Below are 18,539 nucleotides of genomic sequence, written 5' to 3'. Positions count from 1 at the left end.
CATCAATGAAACCTGCATGTTGTTGTAATGGCCACTGTTTACCCATATATGCATGTGTTCCGCCTGCTCTGCAACTATTTATATCTGGTGGCCTGGGTAATGGGAATATGTATGCATGCTGTTATAACTAATCGTGAATGCTGTTGACTATTACTAACCCATATCTGCCTTAAACATGCGACAACATAGCTCGTATAGAAGGCCGGTCCCAGCAGACCCACCTGTCCCACCTCCGCTGGCCATGGCACCGGGCACCAGCACATCTGGGGCCCAGCCAGGGACATCATCGTCCGCTGGCCCTGCACCACTTTTGGGTGGGACCACTGCAGGGGATGGGGCTCACCCCCCCGGGAGCAGAAGCGGGCAGGAACCTGTCACCAGTGGTATGGTTCGGGCCGTAGTGCGTAGGGAGCTTGACAGGGAGATTCGAGACCGCCTATGCCAGCTCGAGGGCTGAGTGGCACAACTAGAGGGTGCGCCTGCCTCATCTACACAGTCCCCAGCACAGCCACCTTCTGGGCTGTGAAGGTGCAGGGGTGACTGCCCATGGGTGGGGACCTCAGTCCCACTGTATCCATTTGTGGGCTCATGGGCTTGCGACTTCCAAACACCCCTCCCCGTCCAGGGTGTTCCCCCCCACATGTGTCATATACCATCCATGTACGCTTCTTGTTTGTCTTGTCTGTCATCCTACCCAACCTATCCTCCCTGATTATGCCTAATCTCCTTCCCAACATCCCACTCTCACCTAAAAATAAAAGAAAAAAAGGGCAATCTGCTCCCGCAAAAAAAGCACGTTCCATACATAGCTGTCCATTTCGCACACATGTCCACTGGACACATGTAAACGTTTCTAATTGGCATCACAACATACTATTCTTGCCCTCACCTCTCTCTCAGGGTTGTGAGTGTCCACATATACCACCAAATTTATTGCATATACACAGCCGTTGCTTTAGAAGAAATGGACAGCTATGGACTTTCTCTACACCCTTCCTGCACATCCCTAGTTACCTTGCCTACTGTCTTTCTCTCTTTGTGCCCCTTTTCCACCACTTTCCTATCACTCCTTTTTTCTTTTCTTTTAAAGAAATTAGTGCGGGGGTAAGCGGGAGTAAGCACTTTTAAGCAGCAGTGAGCGGGCTTCAGCCTGTCTGTGCAGGGGTAAGCACTGCTTAAACAGGTTAAGCAATCAAAAAGGTAACTGAGTGTAAGGGACTGTAACCAAAAGTAACCACTGCTTACCGTCATGCAAACCCATGCACATCCACTCACAACTGCTTAAAAGTGCCTTAATCACTCCGTATCCAACGGCCCTTGTTCTGCACAGAAACAAAATAAACAGCCTCTACAAGGCTTGAAACCAGGACCCTGCACACCACAGATAATGTGATTTACCACCAAGCCATAACAGATATACAGCCATCTGATGTTATCACAAACATATCATCCAGCACAGTCATTCAACAGTATAGGAAATGTATTTTATTATGTAGATGTATGTGTGTGTGTTTATGTCCAGATATATATACATACACAGATATAGATATATATATAGATATATCAAGAATAAACCATGTGACAACAAAACATTAAAAAAGAATGAAAAGGAAAACACCAGCAACTCCTGTATTATGTAGTGGTGTTGTCCTATGTAATATCAAGACTCCCTCAGACAGACATGTGTCATTAATACACGCAAACATTTGTACATTGTCCAAATACATTACTTTGAGCATTTTATTTACATTAACAAAACAGTTCCTGTCAATCATAATGCAAGAACAGTACTCTTGCAAGGTGCTGTGTGCAAAATCATCATCATTAGAAAGTTAAATGGGGTAACCATAGAGGGACCGGTAGTGTTGTGTGTACACTGGGGTCATCTGCATCACGTGTACCTGGAACCTTTAAGAGTCATGTGCATACCAGGATCATGTGCCTGAGAGAGGCGTGAGGACAACAGTAGTATGCTGTGATGCAAATTAAAAAGATTACATGTGTCCAGTGGAAACGTGTGTGAAATGGACAACTATGTCTGGGGCAAAAGTCGTTCTGGAACAGATTGGCTTTTTGTTTCCGTTTTTGTAAGGTGAGAGTGGGATGTTGGGGAAGGAGAGTAGGTATGCTTGTGGAGGATAGGTTGGGTATGATGACAAAAAAGACAGACAAGACAGCATAAATGGGCGGTATATGACACATGTGGGGGGGACACCTTGGCCGGGGAGGGGTGTTTGGCAGTCACAAGGCCATAAGCCCCCAAATGGAAACAGTGGGATGGAGGTCCCCACCCATGGGCAGCCACCACTGCACCTTCACAGCCCCAAAGGTGGCTGTGCTGGGGACTGTCTAGGAGGGGCAGGCTCACCCTCTAATTGTGCCACTCTGCCCTCGAGCTGGTGTAGCTGGCCTCAAAACCCCTTACTGAGCTCCCTACGCACCATGGCCTGGACCATACGAAAGCTGACAAGTTCCTGTCTGGACTTGCTCCCGGGGGGGGCAAGCCCCATCCTCAGTGGTGGTTCCACCCGAAGGTGGTGCAGAGCCAACAGAGGTGGAGGTCCAAGGCTGGGCCGTAGATGTGCTGGTGCCTGGTGCGATGACCAGCTGAAGTGGGCATGTGGTTCCGCCGGGACCTGCAATCCCATACAGCCTATGGTGTTGCAGTTTTAACACAGATAAGGCTTAGTAATACTCAACAGCATTCAGGATTACTTATAACAGCATGCATAGATATTACCATTAACCCAAGACAACAGATGTCATACATTTGCAGAGAGAGCACAACACATGCATATATACTGCATGAAATCTGTCCAAAGCGTAGAGGACTTGTGACTGCAGCTATGAACAGTGGCCCATTATTGGCATGTCACTGTGATAACCTCAGACAGTGACTGTCATACCACTGTTTCATGTGACGTATGTCCAATCAGGGATGCAATGTCAGTAACTCTCATCACTGTCACTGTGTACTGACTGCAATCCTCACACTATGCTTCTACAGTTCACAGATGTGTGTTCTGTGAGTAACACAAGAAACAAATGGTTCCACACACTGACCAGTCCACAGATGACCCTACAGATGGGGATTTCCTCACAAACAGAGCACTGTGTTGTCAGTTATTAAAACATGCAGACTAGCCATTACCACACACAACCTGTTAAACTGGCAGTAGTATGAATGAAGCATAGCTACACTTACATGCTGTAGTCATGTCTGGCACATCACCCTCCTGTCTTTAGGCTATTTTCCACAGTGTATGTTGTTTGAGGAATATCCAGATTTCATCTGTGATGCTGTTTACCAAACACCAAATCCAGGTTCCACTCACAGCGACTGTCATGGACAAACACCAACATGATGTTCCTAGATATTGTACTGTGTTTCCATGCAACTGGCTATGGGAATGTCACCACAGCTGTTCCACATGCAATCAGCTAGAGGAGGACTGCAATAGGTGCAGAGGCCATCACATGATCATGACCATTACTTACAAAACACAAGCTGCTGCTGAGCAGGTGTACATCTCCACATCCACCAGAGAGTGTGTGAGAGGGACAGACAGAGGCAAAGTACATCAGAGAAGGGCTGGGAGACTAAAACCTAAGCATCTTCGGTCACATGCCTCCTAGTACAGAGGTTCAAACCCCTGACTGACTAGCAATTACTATTACAAGAGCATGCAGTTACTCCATGTGCCACATAGCTGACATGGTGATGTGCTGTAAAAACATATATGTGTGCTGGTGAGCGACATCTGCAACAGAGATATAGTAGACATACATTAGGTGTAGCACACATGGCTGTCCACATGAACAGATGTCATTGTCAACACAACCACATTCTCTAAGAGACTCAGACACATTGGCACACTTTGGCAGGCTCACAAATAGACTTCCTAACTACTAGATTTGCTACACTGCAGTAATGCACAGGTATTACATGCACCACAGGGGATATCCTGAGGTTCTATGGGCTAGGGCATGTGAACATGTCTGACATCAGTCAGTATGCCAATGGGAGTTATACTGGGTGTGATTGTGGTTGGGAACATCATACCCCGCATGCAGACACAAGGTGCCAGTACTGACATGTATGTGTGCATTGCTGCATGGGTCTGTAGTGATTGGCTGTGCAAGATGGCTGTACAAGGATGGGTGAGAGGTAATCCTTGGCATCAGGCCACCTGACAATGGTCTGCAGTGTGGTTCAGGGTTCTAGTGTCTGCAATGTCCCACACAGATGGGTATTGTATGACCTGTCCTGTCATCCTGGTTACCATTGTGTGTGGCCATTGCTTTGCAATGCATGCCATGTCTGTGTTTGATAGTCCTTGACATGGGCAATGCTTGGGATGTGCACATCCCACAATAATGTACAGTGACATGTTTACATGTACCTGGTTTCCTGGCACATGTTGTGTACACTGACTGTTATAATCAGATGTGCCAATACTGGCCTGTGCCAATAATGGCCTGGTGTGACAGGACCTGCTAATGGACAGCAGATTGACCCTGCACCTGCAATGACAGCATGATACAGATATTCCCTGGTGTCAGTGGCATCTGTTCATACAGGGCATGTGTGTAAGGCATTGTATGTCCTTTGTGGATCACATTTGATGGCACCACATATGTTGCAGGTATCCAGTGGGGAAAATAGTGAAGGTGTATTGTCCACAATTATGTGCCTATTGTACTGTTGGACAGGGTGCCATGCCCTCTGTGGCCCACTGCAATCACACCATGCCTACTATCTGTCAACAATGTGCAGGGTACTTGCAACATAGCTGGATATTCTAGGCAAGTGTGTTTGTGTATGACACATGGGTTCAGACCATAGTCTGGGTGATAGTAGGGTTGCTTACTGTGTTCACCAGGCCTTTTGCCAGATGTAGGGGTATGACTTGCTATCCCAGTCTCTTGGCTGATTGAAATCTGTAAACCTTGTGAGGTGGACATTGTAACATAATAAGGCCACCATATAGGAAAACTACAAAACCCGCTCCTCAACATGTCCAGTGGTTAGACATTCACAGCCACCTCCACACAGGCTATGACTGCCAAACACACACAAACACCTGACATGTCTTGGAATAGAACTTCAATCTAACTAGTTCAGTACACTACAGCATTACACAGTTATAGCACATGTTACAGTGATTACTGGGCTATTCCATCCCCAATGGTGTATTTCACAAGGAATGACATCAGCAGGTTTACCAAAGTAGGGCATTTCAAATTTCCTGCAAGTGAGTAGCCCAAAATGCATTGCTCACAAAACAGACAATGAGACACACACAACTGTGGGTAGAGAACCCATGACCAAGATCTATATCACACTACTGCATGGAGATGTTATAGGATATACCACGAGGATTACTAGAGAACTTGTTCCCCAGGGGAGTATTTTACAGGGTATGACATCAGCAGGAGTACCAAAGTAGTGCATTGTAAATGTCCTGCAAGTGAGTAGGGTATAATGCATTGCTCCCTACACAGATATTGGAACACACAGAAAACATACATAACTGCCAGGATTGTGGATGGATCCCTATCACAGTTCTAAATCACACTCCAGCAGTACGCAGATACAGGACGCGCTACAGAGATTACTGGGTAACAGCAGTCCCAGAGGTGTATTTCTAGGTGGGTGACATCAGCAGGGTTGCCAAAGGTGAGTATGTGAATTGTAAGGAGTGTCTGGGATTCTAACACCTACTAAACTAGTTTATCACATTGCAGCATTACACAGTTACAGGACACACTACAGAGATTACTGGGTTACAGCAGTCACAGAGGCATATTCCTAGGTGGGTGACATCAGCAGGATTGCCAAAGGTGAGTATGTGAATCGTAAGGAGTGTGCGTACTCTAAAAAGCATTGTTCCCTTCTCAGGCAGACACACACATGCACACACACACACACACACACACACACACACACACACACACACACACACACACACACACACATATAGAGTTAGCATGTCTGGGATTAAAACACCTACCAAACTTGTTTATTACACTATAGCATTACACAGTTACAGGATACACTACAGAGATTACTGAGTTACAGCATTCCCAGAGGTGTATTTCTAGGTGGGTGATATCAGCAGGATTGCCAAAGAAGGGCATTTCAAGTGTACTGTGAGTTGTACATGTCTTGTACCTGTGTGTACCCACTGCTTACTGTCACGAAAACACATTTACACCTGCTTAAAAGTGTCTTATTCAGTCCTAAATGACATTATTAACAAGCCTTGCAGGTCTTGAACCCTGGACACCGAGGTTAGTGAACTTACCACTAAGCCATCAGGGTTGTATACATGTTTCATGGTTTTTATAATACACATCTTACTATAGGTATTCCACAGTACTGAAAACAAATGGGACAGTCACTTTGTGTACATATGTACAGTACCCTTGAATGTACTGTACTCTGTGAAACAACATAGACAAGTCTACATCTGTACAACTGTCATAACTAAATACATATATGCACCTACGGGATGTGTACACGCATATTTATATATGCATATACACAGACACAGCTATAGCCATATATATATATATATATATATATATATATATATATATATATATATATATGTATATGTGTGTATGTATATATATATATATATATATATATATATATATATATATATATATATATATATACACACACACACACACACACACACACACACACACATGTCTGAACACCCTTTGTGACACAGAAGGGATCCAAAGGAACTGATGTGTACACAAAACAGAGGCATCTCTTGTTTTATAACATTTAAATTGTAATTAGTTCACCAGAGACGGGATGATTGTTGTGTATGTGGAGTTTGGGGTGGGGAATGATGGCTAAGGAAATATGCCCCGAGGATTGTAGAGTTTGGGTGGGGGAATGATGGGTATGGACATACACCCCACGACCACTTCTGTGTCACTGCTCAACAGTGGCACAAGAAAACAACATACCCAGCTGTAGTCGTTCTTGACTGCCTATTCTTTTCTATTCCTAACTATGTAAGAATTTGTAGACTCCACTCACCACAGATGACTACCATGGTGTGCAGCATGTTAAAAGACACAATACATGTGTATGCCTGACTACAGGGTAGTCACACACACACACACACACACACACACACACACACACACACACACACACACACACACACACACACACACACACAAACATACACACACTTGCCAGTATTGTGCATACACATCTTGCCTATGTAAAGGTAATTAGTAGAGTGGTATGCAGTTGGAGTATGTGCCACAGATACCATACAATTACACTTACTCTGATTCTGCTTCTGAGCTGGGTGACATCACAGGACTGATTACTTGCAGTGGGGAGGGGGGAAAAGGGTGGTTTAGCAGATGACAAGGATAAAGGCCAGTGCAAAAGGTGGTTTCTCTTTGGAAAGCAGCAAAACCCACTGATATGACAGGGTGCAGACACAAATACACACACACAACCACACTCAGCCTTTTACACACACACACACACACACACACACACACACACACACACACACACACACACACACACACACACACACACAGTTGTCAGTGGTGGAATCAGAACTCGTGCCTATCTACAGGTCACTATTACAGTAATACACAGTTACAAGATGCGCCACAGAGATTACACATTTCAAGGCAGTCAGAATGCCCTTCTAAGTGTGAGGACAACAACAGGGATACTGACAGTTAACATGTACATAGCTGTAAACCTGTGTGTTTAAAGTAGGAGTCCATTACAAATTGTATGCACAAGCATGACACATCATCTGCAGGTAAGACATAGGCAGGCCTGAGTGGTATAGTTGTAACACAACAAGTCCTGAACTGGAGTATGCCCATCTGTGGTATGGGCAACTACTATCACTATACAGGGTTACAGTGGTCATGCTCATACACATAGAATCACAGGACTTGTTTGGATGCATTGACTCCAATTACACAAGGTGACAGTGGGCATGCTCATACACTTAGTAGCACAGTGCCGTTTGGGATGCACTATGACTACAACTACACAAGGTTATACTGGGCATGTTCATACACTTAGAAACAAAGGGCTTGTTCGGATGCACTGACTCAAATTACACAAGGTGGCAGTGGATACGCTCATACACTCAGTAGCATAGGGCTGTTTGGGATGCACTCCGATTCTAACCACAGAAGGCCACAGTGTGCATGCTCATACACTTACATGTACAGAACACATTGTAATGGACCCCTATTGTAAACACACAGGTTTACAGCTATGTACATCTTAACTGTCAGTATATATGCACATCATACAGGTTTACTACCAGATACCTGTATGTGGCCCGTAAATGATATAGCTGTGTCTGTGCTGTGTGATACACATGCATACATGTACATTAAGTACTGACATATATATGTGAAGTATACACAATCATGCATGTGTGGAAATGACAGACAATAGGTTAACTGGGACACACAGGTGGATGCTAACTACAGCATGTGTCACACACATTGCTGCCCTGAAAGGCATACATTGATAGCAGGTTGTGGACAGTGGCATTATACTTGGAACAGTGGCATGTGCAAGCATAATATGTGAGCCCCATTGTCTAATGGTACTGAGGTGCAGGTGTCAAGATGACCTCTCCTGGCTGTGTTAGTAGTTGTTTTTAATAGCAGAACCTCTACACGAAGCATATCTGACATTGGTCATATACACAGGTACAAGTGGTAACTGCTTGACCAAAACAATGCCAATGTCCTGCTGTAATTATGAGGTTGCCCAGTGTCTGTCATTCTGGGATGTCATGACTGAAAGACAAGCCTTTGTCACACAGAACATGCATCCATGATTCAAGGGAGTGTGGATAATACCTAGGTCGCATTTACCCATATACTGGCATTCCAAAGTAAAAGTCCTAAACACAGAAGTAACACCCTGACACCTACAAGACAATTGCATTGGATGCTTATGCTAACCAGTGCTAGATGTGTGGCTTTTGTAATCCATTTGCTCAATGTAGAACCTACAGTGGGGAATATTGACATCTGTGCAGTGAGGAACACTTGGCTGAAGGCTCTGTAGTGCACAATTGCACTAACACCATATAACTCAGATCCAGACATGTGGGCCATAACACTGGTATGGACCATTCCAGGTGGTGGTGTCCACATATTCATAAAGGCTACTCACAAGTAAAGACCACTACTCTGACAAAAGTCATCACAGATGAGTCAGGTACAGGTGACCATGGCAAAAGCTGCATTCTAGGGTGTATCCTCATACATCCACCACCATGTCCTCAGACTACCAACACACGTCCATACATGTGGTATGACATAGTATGGTAGAACACCAAATAACCTTCGATTGGTGGACTGTACCTAGCCCTACATCAACTGTGCAAAGTACCCATGTACTGCCACAGTTGCATAATGTGTTATGCAATGCAATTATACCATTGTTTGTAACCAGGTCAGTTGTACACATACCAGGGTCCCCTCAGATGTTGTCAGCATTAACACAGTCGACTGTTGCTGTACACCAGTAAACAACACCCTCATGGTTGGATATGACCTAAATGTACCTGCCCTGGATATGTACATTCCACACTCATACAAGATAAATGAATATACCATAGCTGTTGTTGTCCTTTCTACATACAGGTGGCTACATTCATTACACACATGCACATGGCAGATAGGTTCATGGCTGCTGAATGATAACAGTGCATATGGTTTGATATCTATGTTGACAGAGGTAATATTCCCTCTCTACTGGTCACCCATGACACCTATCATATCACACAACAACCCATGTGGCATGCATGTCATTAGACATGTCCACCTAATGCAATGCCTACAAACATTCCCAAATAACAGGATCACAGGACCTAGACACATGGCCTGTATTGACATACTCAGGGAAATACAGCTATGCTCTGCATGTTTCTGAGTAGTTACAGGTGATATGTCCATGACATGTACAGCCATGTGTGCCCACAGCTCCTACACATACCCCATGTCAACAATTGCAAGCCATGCATGCTGTGTGCTGTCTGGACATTAACCTTATTACCACAATAGCCAGAACTTGCTGGGGTGAGATGTTTACAAGCCACAGACCTCGCACATGCTTGAATGAGTGCAATGCCTAGCTCAAACAGAGCACATTGCTGGCACTCTGTCAGTAATCATGAGGTGTGTGTGGCATATATGAAGTGCTCACTGTTGACCATTAAGTGCCCTGGCTTCACCGTGGAACTGTCAAGTAACAGTTTGTGAGATTATGACATGGAATATTGCTGTGTGTGTGTCTTTCTGATATGTGCTGTTGGCATGAATGTACACTTGGCTACTCAGTGAAGGTGGTTGCATGTCCTACCAGTACATGAATAGAACATCCACTATGGTGTAATGCTCGGCTAGGTTTCACACATGGTGTGGGGAAGGTGTGGAATGTATCCTCTTGACCTGCTGGTCCACTTACTGATGGAGACTGCATATGTGTACATCTATTGATGTGTGTTTAGATTCCATGCGTGCACAGTGTCTGATGTTTAAAGGTGACTATTGTCTTAGTACATCATGCTGTTGAAATGCAGCCTCAACATTGCCAACTGTTTATGGTGATATGCTCAAAGTACAGTAAGCTGTACTTTAGGTATGAACAGATGTTTGGACATGAATACTAAGTGGTGGGGCTACTTTGTAGATGAATTATTACTGAGGACAGCTCACAGGTGTGTTACAACCATTCCTACAATAACCTGTGTAACTGCTATGCTATCGTTCTGTTAATTGAAGTGGAAGACACACAATATAGAATGCAGTAAGGGTAACACTGAAGGTAAATCTCTTGACACCTGTAACAGTAACATCTCCCCTGTGCATATATTGTGCATATATCAGCACAGGTGGCAAAGGAAAGAGTCAGTACTCTTTGTAGCGTGTGCAATAGTGCTGTAACTCTGTAATACCTATCATGAGATAGGCAGGTGTTTGATTCACAGTACTGAGATGTGTGGGTGCGTGTGTCCATATATGTCATGTATGGTGGGGAATACATCCCAAATGTTTTTCACTCTCCTGAACACTGTGGTAGACATCAGTACAGAGTGAAGTGCAGAAAGAAAGCCATAGGCAGGTGGTTGAATCTCACACATGTCAAATGTCTGTATATGTGTGACACAGGTGTATATCTTTGTGAATGCCACAGTGTGTGTGTGTGTGTATTTATGGCTGTCCGGTCCCTGCTGTGAGGCTGTATTTTACCATAGTGAAAGGTTAAGGCCCCCTCCCCCCATCCACTCAATGCAATCTAGTATCCCTGTTGATGTCATCAATCTTAGAATGGCATTCTAACCACCTGTAAACATGTACACCCTGGGGTGAGGCTTGTTGTTACATAGCCGACTGATGAACCTCCCCACCCCACATTCACTCACTGCAATCTAGTATCCCTTTTGATGTCCTCAATCTTAGGCCATTCTGACTACCTGTACATGTGCAATCTCTGTGGCGCGTCTTGTAATTGGGTAGTACTATAATGATGATTTGCACATAGGCAGGGGTTCTCATCCCAACACTGGCAACTGTGTTTTACTGTCTGTGAATCCCTGAGTGGGTGGGTGTGTTACTGTGCCTGTGAATCCCTGGGTGTGTTACTGTGTCTGTGAATCCCTGTATCTGTGTTTCCATTCTGTCATGAGAGTGGGTATTACTGCTTCCCAATGAGAAGCCTATTTTTCCACTGGCCTTTACCCTTGTCATCTACTATGCCACTCTTTTACCTCCTCCCCGCTCCAGGTAACTATACCTGTGATATCACCCACTATGGATGTGACGGCTCTGAACACAGTAGCTTACTACACAGCTATCATGCTCTTGGATCATTAGATCAGTAAACATAATTAAAACTTTGGAGATTAAAACTGTGATGTAGAAGCTACAAAGTGCATGCAGGTATTGTCATACAGAACTGTGAGTAGTCAACATTTACATATGGGACACTAACTGCAAACACTAACATCCCCCATCACATGTAATTACACCTGAAAGAGGAAGGCAGAACATCAAAATCAACATGCAGTTAATGTTACACATGATACATACTATCAAATGTACCAAATGCATTCTAAAACTGTACTGCATGGTATGTCCATTGCCTGTCAAATACTACTCAACAATATTAATCTACAATTGTCTTCCCAGTATGTTCACCCTGTGCATCAGACCATATGAGCATGTCCCTGCACCAATGATGTGGATGACAGGGATGTGGCACAGGCATCATCATATGCACAGGGTGATAATGTTTGCCAGAGGCCTAGGCTGCACCATTGGATGACATCATGTGTGTGGGTGAGGGCTTTTGATATCATTGGGCATGTGTGGATGTTATGTGTGTGTGTTGAGGTGCCCTACATTTGTTTCTGGTGTGTGTGTGTGTCTGTGTATGTATGCACACAGTTCTGGCATGTGGCTGGCCTTCACTGGGGTATTATTGACAGCTGCAGACTGTACAGGGCAGGTTTCACAGTTCAGGGTGTCTGGCCATGGCTACATGACCTGCGCCTGCCAGGGGTGGCACGGGCACTACCAGGCAGAGGTCCAAACTGGCTACTGTCTGATGACACATGTCCACTGGAACCGTGTCCCTTTTGGGACCATCCAGGACCACGTGCATGTGGCCTGCTGTGTCCTGGTGTGGACAGCACAGCACCAGCTGCACTGCTGCTGCTGCTGCTGCTACCACCACTATGGGAGCAGGCATGTGAAGTAGCATGTTCATGTAGACCTTCAACAGGTGAAGCAGCTGGCCTATGTCCACGTGCCCGACTCCTCACTCCCACCAGATGTTCCAGCACAGACATTCCACGCTTGAGGATTGACATGCCATGGCCAAGAACTCCCACCATGTCACCCAATCATCTATCCAAGACATCAGCAAGATGATAGTGAGCATTTGCAATTGCCTGGATGTTGTTAGTTAAAGAATGGACAGCAGCCCTCTGAAGTCTCAGACCTTCTCTGTTGTGCCATTCAGCAAATGCCTGTGCCTCCATTACAGCCTGAAACATGCATCCGGTGACACCAGCTGATGTGCTTTGTCTTGCAGGGGCATGTTGGCCAGTGGTCTTCCTACGAGCAGCACTGGGCACATGCCTGTGTAGGACATCACCAGTCAGTTGGCTGGGACCATGGTGTGCAGGCACACCTTCCATAGTCTCCACACTTCCCTGTTCCATGCTACCATCTGCCAACTGTCCTTCCTCTATGGCCACTGGTGATGGGGTATGTGTAGGCAGGAGAACTGTGTGCGGGGATGAGTGGGATACAGGTGGAATGGCAACCAATGGCACAGATTCAGTCCCTGATAATCCTGCCTGTGCCTCAATCATACTTTCATCATCACTGCTAGAGTCTGTGGGGACACTAACATCAGGTGGACCGCAGGAGGGTAAGGCACCTACATCTACACCTGTGGGGGCAGACAAGTACTGTACATTACAAGTTATACAGCACAGCACACACACAGACACACACAGACAGACACACACAGACAGACGCATGCTATGGCACCTAACAGCATGCAACATGCATGTGATATGGCAGATGGCATTCAGCTTAGACAATTATAGTGGTAGTTATTATACATCCCTGAGTTGCACACAACAGCATGCATGTGTTATAACAGAAAGCATTCACCTTACACATTTATAGTAGTAGTTAGAATACATCCCTGTGTTGCACCATTTGTGTTAGTAGCTTATGCCCCATACCTGCAACACAATGCACTATGCACCATTGCACCGCACTGCCATGCTTTGTGCAACATACCCCACATGTTAACAGACCTTTGCTAACCTTTGTACATCTGCCACTGATGCTTTGTGTTGGCCACTGCCCCTATGTGTGAGGAGACATGTGCAGAAGGGTATGTGGAGTGAATACTATGTTTGCCTGAGCCCTAGCTTGCATAACTCCCCCAAAGCAGTGCATGTCTTTTCAACATTATTCTGCCTACCCCTGAGCTGAGTTTACAGTCAATGTGCATGTGGCTGTACACACATGTTTGTCATGACTGTCCGTACTTTGCAATGGTGCCACAGACCAGCACAGGTTAACAATACACCAGCCTGATGTGTGGCATATGACCTTGCCAATCACATGTAGTATGAGATGTCTTCTGCTGACGTGTTGAATGACATGCATACATGTGTAACACAATGGTGTCCTTTCAAATATACAGTAAGGTAATGGTGTCCCAATGCAGGGACATGTTATACTAACATGGACCTTCAGCTGACACAATGTTGTCAGTCCACCCTACAAATATGACGTGCATAGCCATTGCATGGGCATCATGTGGCTTCACTATTGCTATACAGTGTGAGTTACAGACACAGTTCATAGCCATGACTTTGTTCAGATACAATACATATCTAATGTGGAATGTGACCCACATCACTGAGGTGTATACACACTAAACCCTAATGTGAAATGTGTGACACAGGTCACTGTAGGGTATACAGATGACACCCCTGCAACCATATTACTGATGCCTGGCAACTATGCCCAGACATGGCTAACTTAGCAGTACTCCATGTCCCACATGCCATCTGTGTACCTCACACACATGACAAGCATGGCAGTGATGTCTGACACCAGCAAGGTGAATGTACTGTATCTGTGGCCTGCTGTGATTGTATGTGTATGTTGTGCAACACATGTATGTATTTGGATACTGTATAGGTGAATGCTTTCATGTCGTAATACACTCAAGATGTTCAAGACATGTTATGTGGTGGTTTTGATGTCATGCCTACACAAGCTGTACACAGGCCTGTATGATGTTTAGTGTTTCACATCTGCAATATCAACATTACAAGGCCATAGTTGTATTGTGTCGAGCCAATGTACAACAGGGTGTACACACATGTACATCACTTCTACTGTGTGTGTTGCTTCATGTCTCTGGCCATCCTCCATGGCCATGTGTACACATGTGTTGTCCAATGGTTGTGATGGGCATCTATGTCACATGTCAGTGTTATCCCATATGACATATACCCATAGATGTCAAATGCTCCACCAAGGACAGGGTTATGCAGACAAAGGGTGGTATGTTTGGATGTGAGATATCATGTTTTGCAGGATAGTTGAGCAGCGTTGCAGTCAGCCCACTACATGTCATGGACATTTCAGATAGCACATGACATTGTGTGACATTCATAGCACAGGTATAATCCACAAGGGTAAATCCTGTGGGCTGGTCATACTCCAGCTCCAACCCATTTAGAGTGTGTGCACACATATGCTCTCTGTATAGTACTGTTTGTATTCCCCACATGTGTAATGCTGATCTATTGTACCTGTCCCTACAGTGAACCACACCTCCACCATTGTATTCACAGCTGTCCACACATCTGGCAATGACAGTTTGTAAGGTTTAGTGTAGGTGTTTCATATAGTCTTCAATCATTCAACACGGGTAACCACTGTGATGCAGTGCAGGTCTGACCAGTGTATATTAACAGGACCACCATACATTATGTGTACATGTGTTAAATGGCCACATGGCAAATAGCATGCAATTAATATGATCTGTGCATTATCAAGCCTGGGAAATAACAATATCACCTGCAACAGGCTGGTGTCACTGCAAAACTCCAGAGGTACCTAAATAGGGGTGTTACAGCAGTAAGATCATTATCCACACCTGTGTGATAGCTACAGGGTGCAATGTCCATGTAAGCACATAAGCCAGTACAATAGACTATACTATGGAGTATGCACATCTGTGCATACATAGAGTAGCAGACTATAGTATGTGGCACGTGTGCATACATGCCTTGCATATGATGCTACATTACATATTGTACAGTAACACATGTAACTATATGAAATATAGTTGTGCTATATATGCAGTAGTGACTTACCAGGCAACTCCAGGCTCGGTGGTTGAGAGACACCCACCTCCACAATACCAGCTAAAGCTTGTGGATGGATGTCTGTAGGTGTCCCCAGGTTGGCCAGTAGCTCCTTGGTACATGTGAGTGGGGGCTGGGTGAGTGGCCCCCCACCTGTTGCACCTTGTTCCCTGGCGATTGCATTGGCATGCTATTTCACCCATCTTATGAGGTCCATGCAGTGTCGGCACATCTGCTGATAGGTGCAATTGTGGCCACCAACATTATTTACCCTCCTGTGGAGTTCCTCCTAATGGGCATCCCGCTGCTGTGCATCCTGTGGCACAATGGCTGAAGAGTGTTACATGGTTGTCGAGGAGGTATGGGATGAGGACCTCATCCTCCAAGTGGGTGTATGGTGGCAGCCTGGCATGTGGCATACCTGGAAGACATAATGATGGAGACAGGCCACAGTAACCCACAGAGAAGTACAGAAGTACAGCCGAACATACATGTGTATCTCATTTATTAAGATTACAGATATGTCTTTGCAAATCTACATGACACTAACACCACTGACATGTTTAACTCACACACATTTGACACTTACTGGTGATTTGATGTTATCACCATATATGTGTGTATCAAGTGATGACATTGCTCATACTCCATGTGGATGTCTTGATGTGGGTATGTCTGTTTGCCTGTACTGGTCTCCTTACCTATCAGCACATGCCTGGATGTGTTCACATTAATGCAATAGACCTTAATGCTGTGTATATGTCACATATATAATCATACACAGCCTTAAGGGAAGTGCCCTGTGACCCTGCAGACTTGCTCACAGAAAGTTTTACATGCATGTGTTTTGCCGTATATATCTACATGGCACTGTACAACTGTTTAGCATCCTGCCATGTATTACCCGTGTTGCACATGTGAAACACATGGGACAATGACTAGCCTGATGGTATTTGCAGGGTTGAATATCAACTATAGCATGTATGGTCATAGTGAACTAGTAGGCTATATGCCCTGGGCCATTTATGAGCCTAGGCTGAAAGGCTACCTAGCTGTAGCCAACAGACAGGTAAGTTTCAGTGGCCAGTTCAAGCAGTACCACCGAACTGATCCACAGGGTTACTGATATATCTGCCATGTGGTCCTCACACCATGTCACAAAGAGGGGCAATGTGCAGCTTCACTGGACAGGGATGCATAGTATAGCAGGATTATGTACAGTGTATGGGACAGAGATCTGTCAGGCATGTTGTGATCCTTGTACTTGAAAGGTGGATGTCCATGAAGTATGTGTTTATTTGAAATCAGGATGTGTAAGTGTAGCATGTCCAACATCTCTGGGTTGGACTTGGCTTTATTCAGGGTAGGTATCATGCTACATAGTGGAGCTAGGGATTGGGAAGGCCAGTGTAGGCCATCTCAACATGGCCAATAACCCTTAAAGGAGATATGTAATCTATTATGGGTCACTTGAGTGTTGAGTATGGCTGAACAATGATCACTATATTCATGGATGGCACCCTGTCATGACTACCTGTCTGGTGTGGTGAAGTAACTATCAAAGGAAAGACTTCTGTCCAGCTGCATCCCATACACACACAGCCTAGGTGGTAGATCATGGGTACAGGGTTTTTAACATAGGGGATGACAATGCAATACTTAGCTGTCAGATTGTGGCCATACGTCACACACTACACATCGACCCACAAAGGCCCTTCTGTATGTTGAACTCAGCACACAGTGAGTCAACTATTGCTCCTAGTTCATAGTCATTTGCAAACATCAATAGGCTGATGCCTTCTGTGTTAGTCTGTGTGGTATAGATAACAAAGAGGGGGAGTACCAGGAATAAACCCTGTATTACTGTGGCTGGCACTGGTTTGATGTGCATGTATTAGTCAGACACCTTCTGTAGTGTTGGTTCTGCCAGCAGTCCAGTTGCCAACCACTCCTGTGACATAGGAATATACACCTAGTTTACTGAGTGTAGCAGGAACACAGTATGGGTGATGGTGTCCTAAGACCTGCCAAGGTCATGTTATGCTGTGTGAATCAACCTTACTGTCATCTACATCTGTACTAACTACATCAAATAAGTTGATCACGGTTCATGGCCTTACAGACCAGATTCAGCAGGGTAGTGGTGCACTATTTCCCATTATCAGTAGTGTCTCCCCCTTTGTGGGGTGTGATAACTGTTGCTGTGCACCATTCAGTGTGTACACAGCCTGACATGAAACTATGATTGAACATGATATGTATGTGGAGAGCAAATTGTTCTGACATTTCTGTAGGATACACCCTGGGATGTTGACAGGTCCCATGAAAGCTGTATGTATGGCTTTAGAGAGTGCAGCTTGTACCTGCATTGTTGTTATTACAGGGGCTCTGTAGTGTACATGGATATATAAATATGTGTACCTGTTGGGGGAGGTGGGAGTGGGTTTAGGTTCTCCAAGACCCTATATGGATGAACAGGTGCTATTTCTGTAGGTGCAGTACTTCCCATGCTGTAGTGCTGTGAAGCACGGCAGGTCTTGTTGTTGCCATTATGATTCATGACACAGCTATAGAATGCTCTGTGGTTAG

The sequence above is a fragment of the Protopterus annectens genome, chromosome 1.part0 (assembly GCF_019279795.1).
Source record: "Protopterus annectens isolate FY-2018-M chromosome 1.part0, PAN1.0, whole genome shotgun sequence".
In the NCBI taxonomy this organism is placed as follows: Eukaryota; Metazoa; Chordata; order Ceratodontiformes; family Protopteridae; genus Protopterus; species Protopterus annectens.
The sequence above is the reverse complement of the archived record's forward strand: the minus strand, read 5'-3'. Positions refer to the sequence as shown.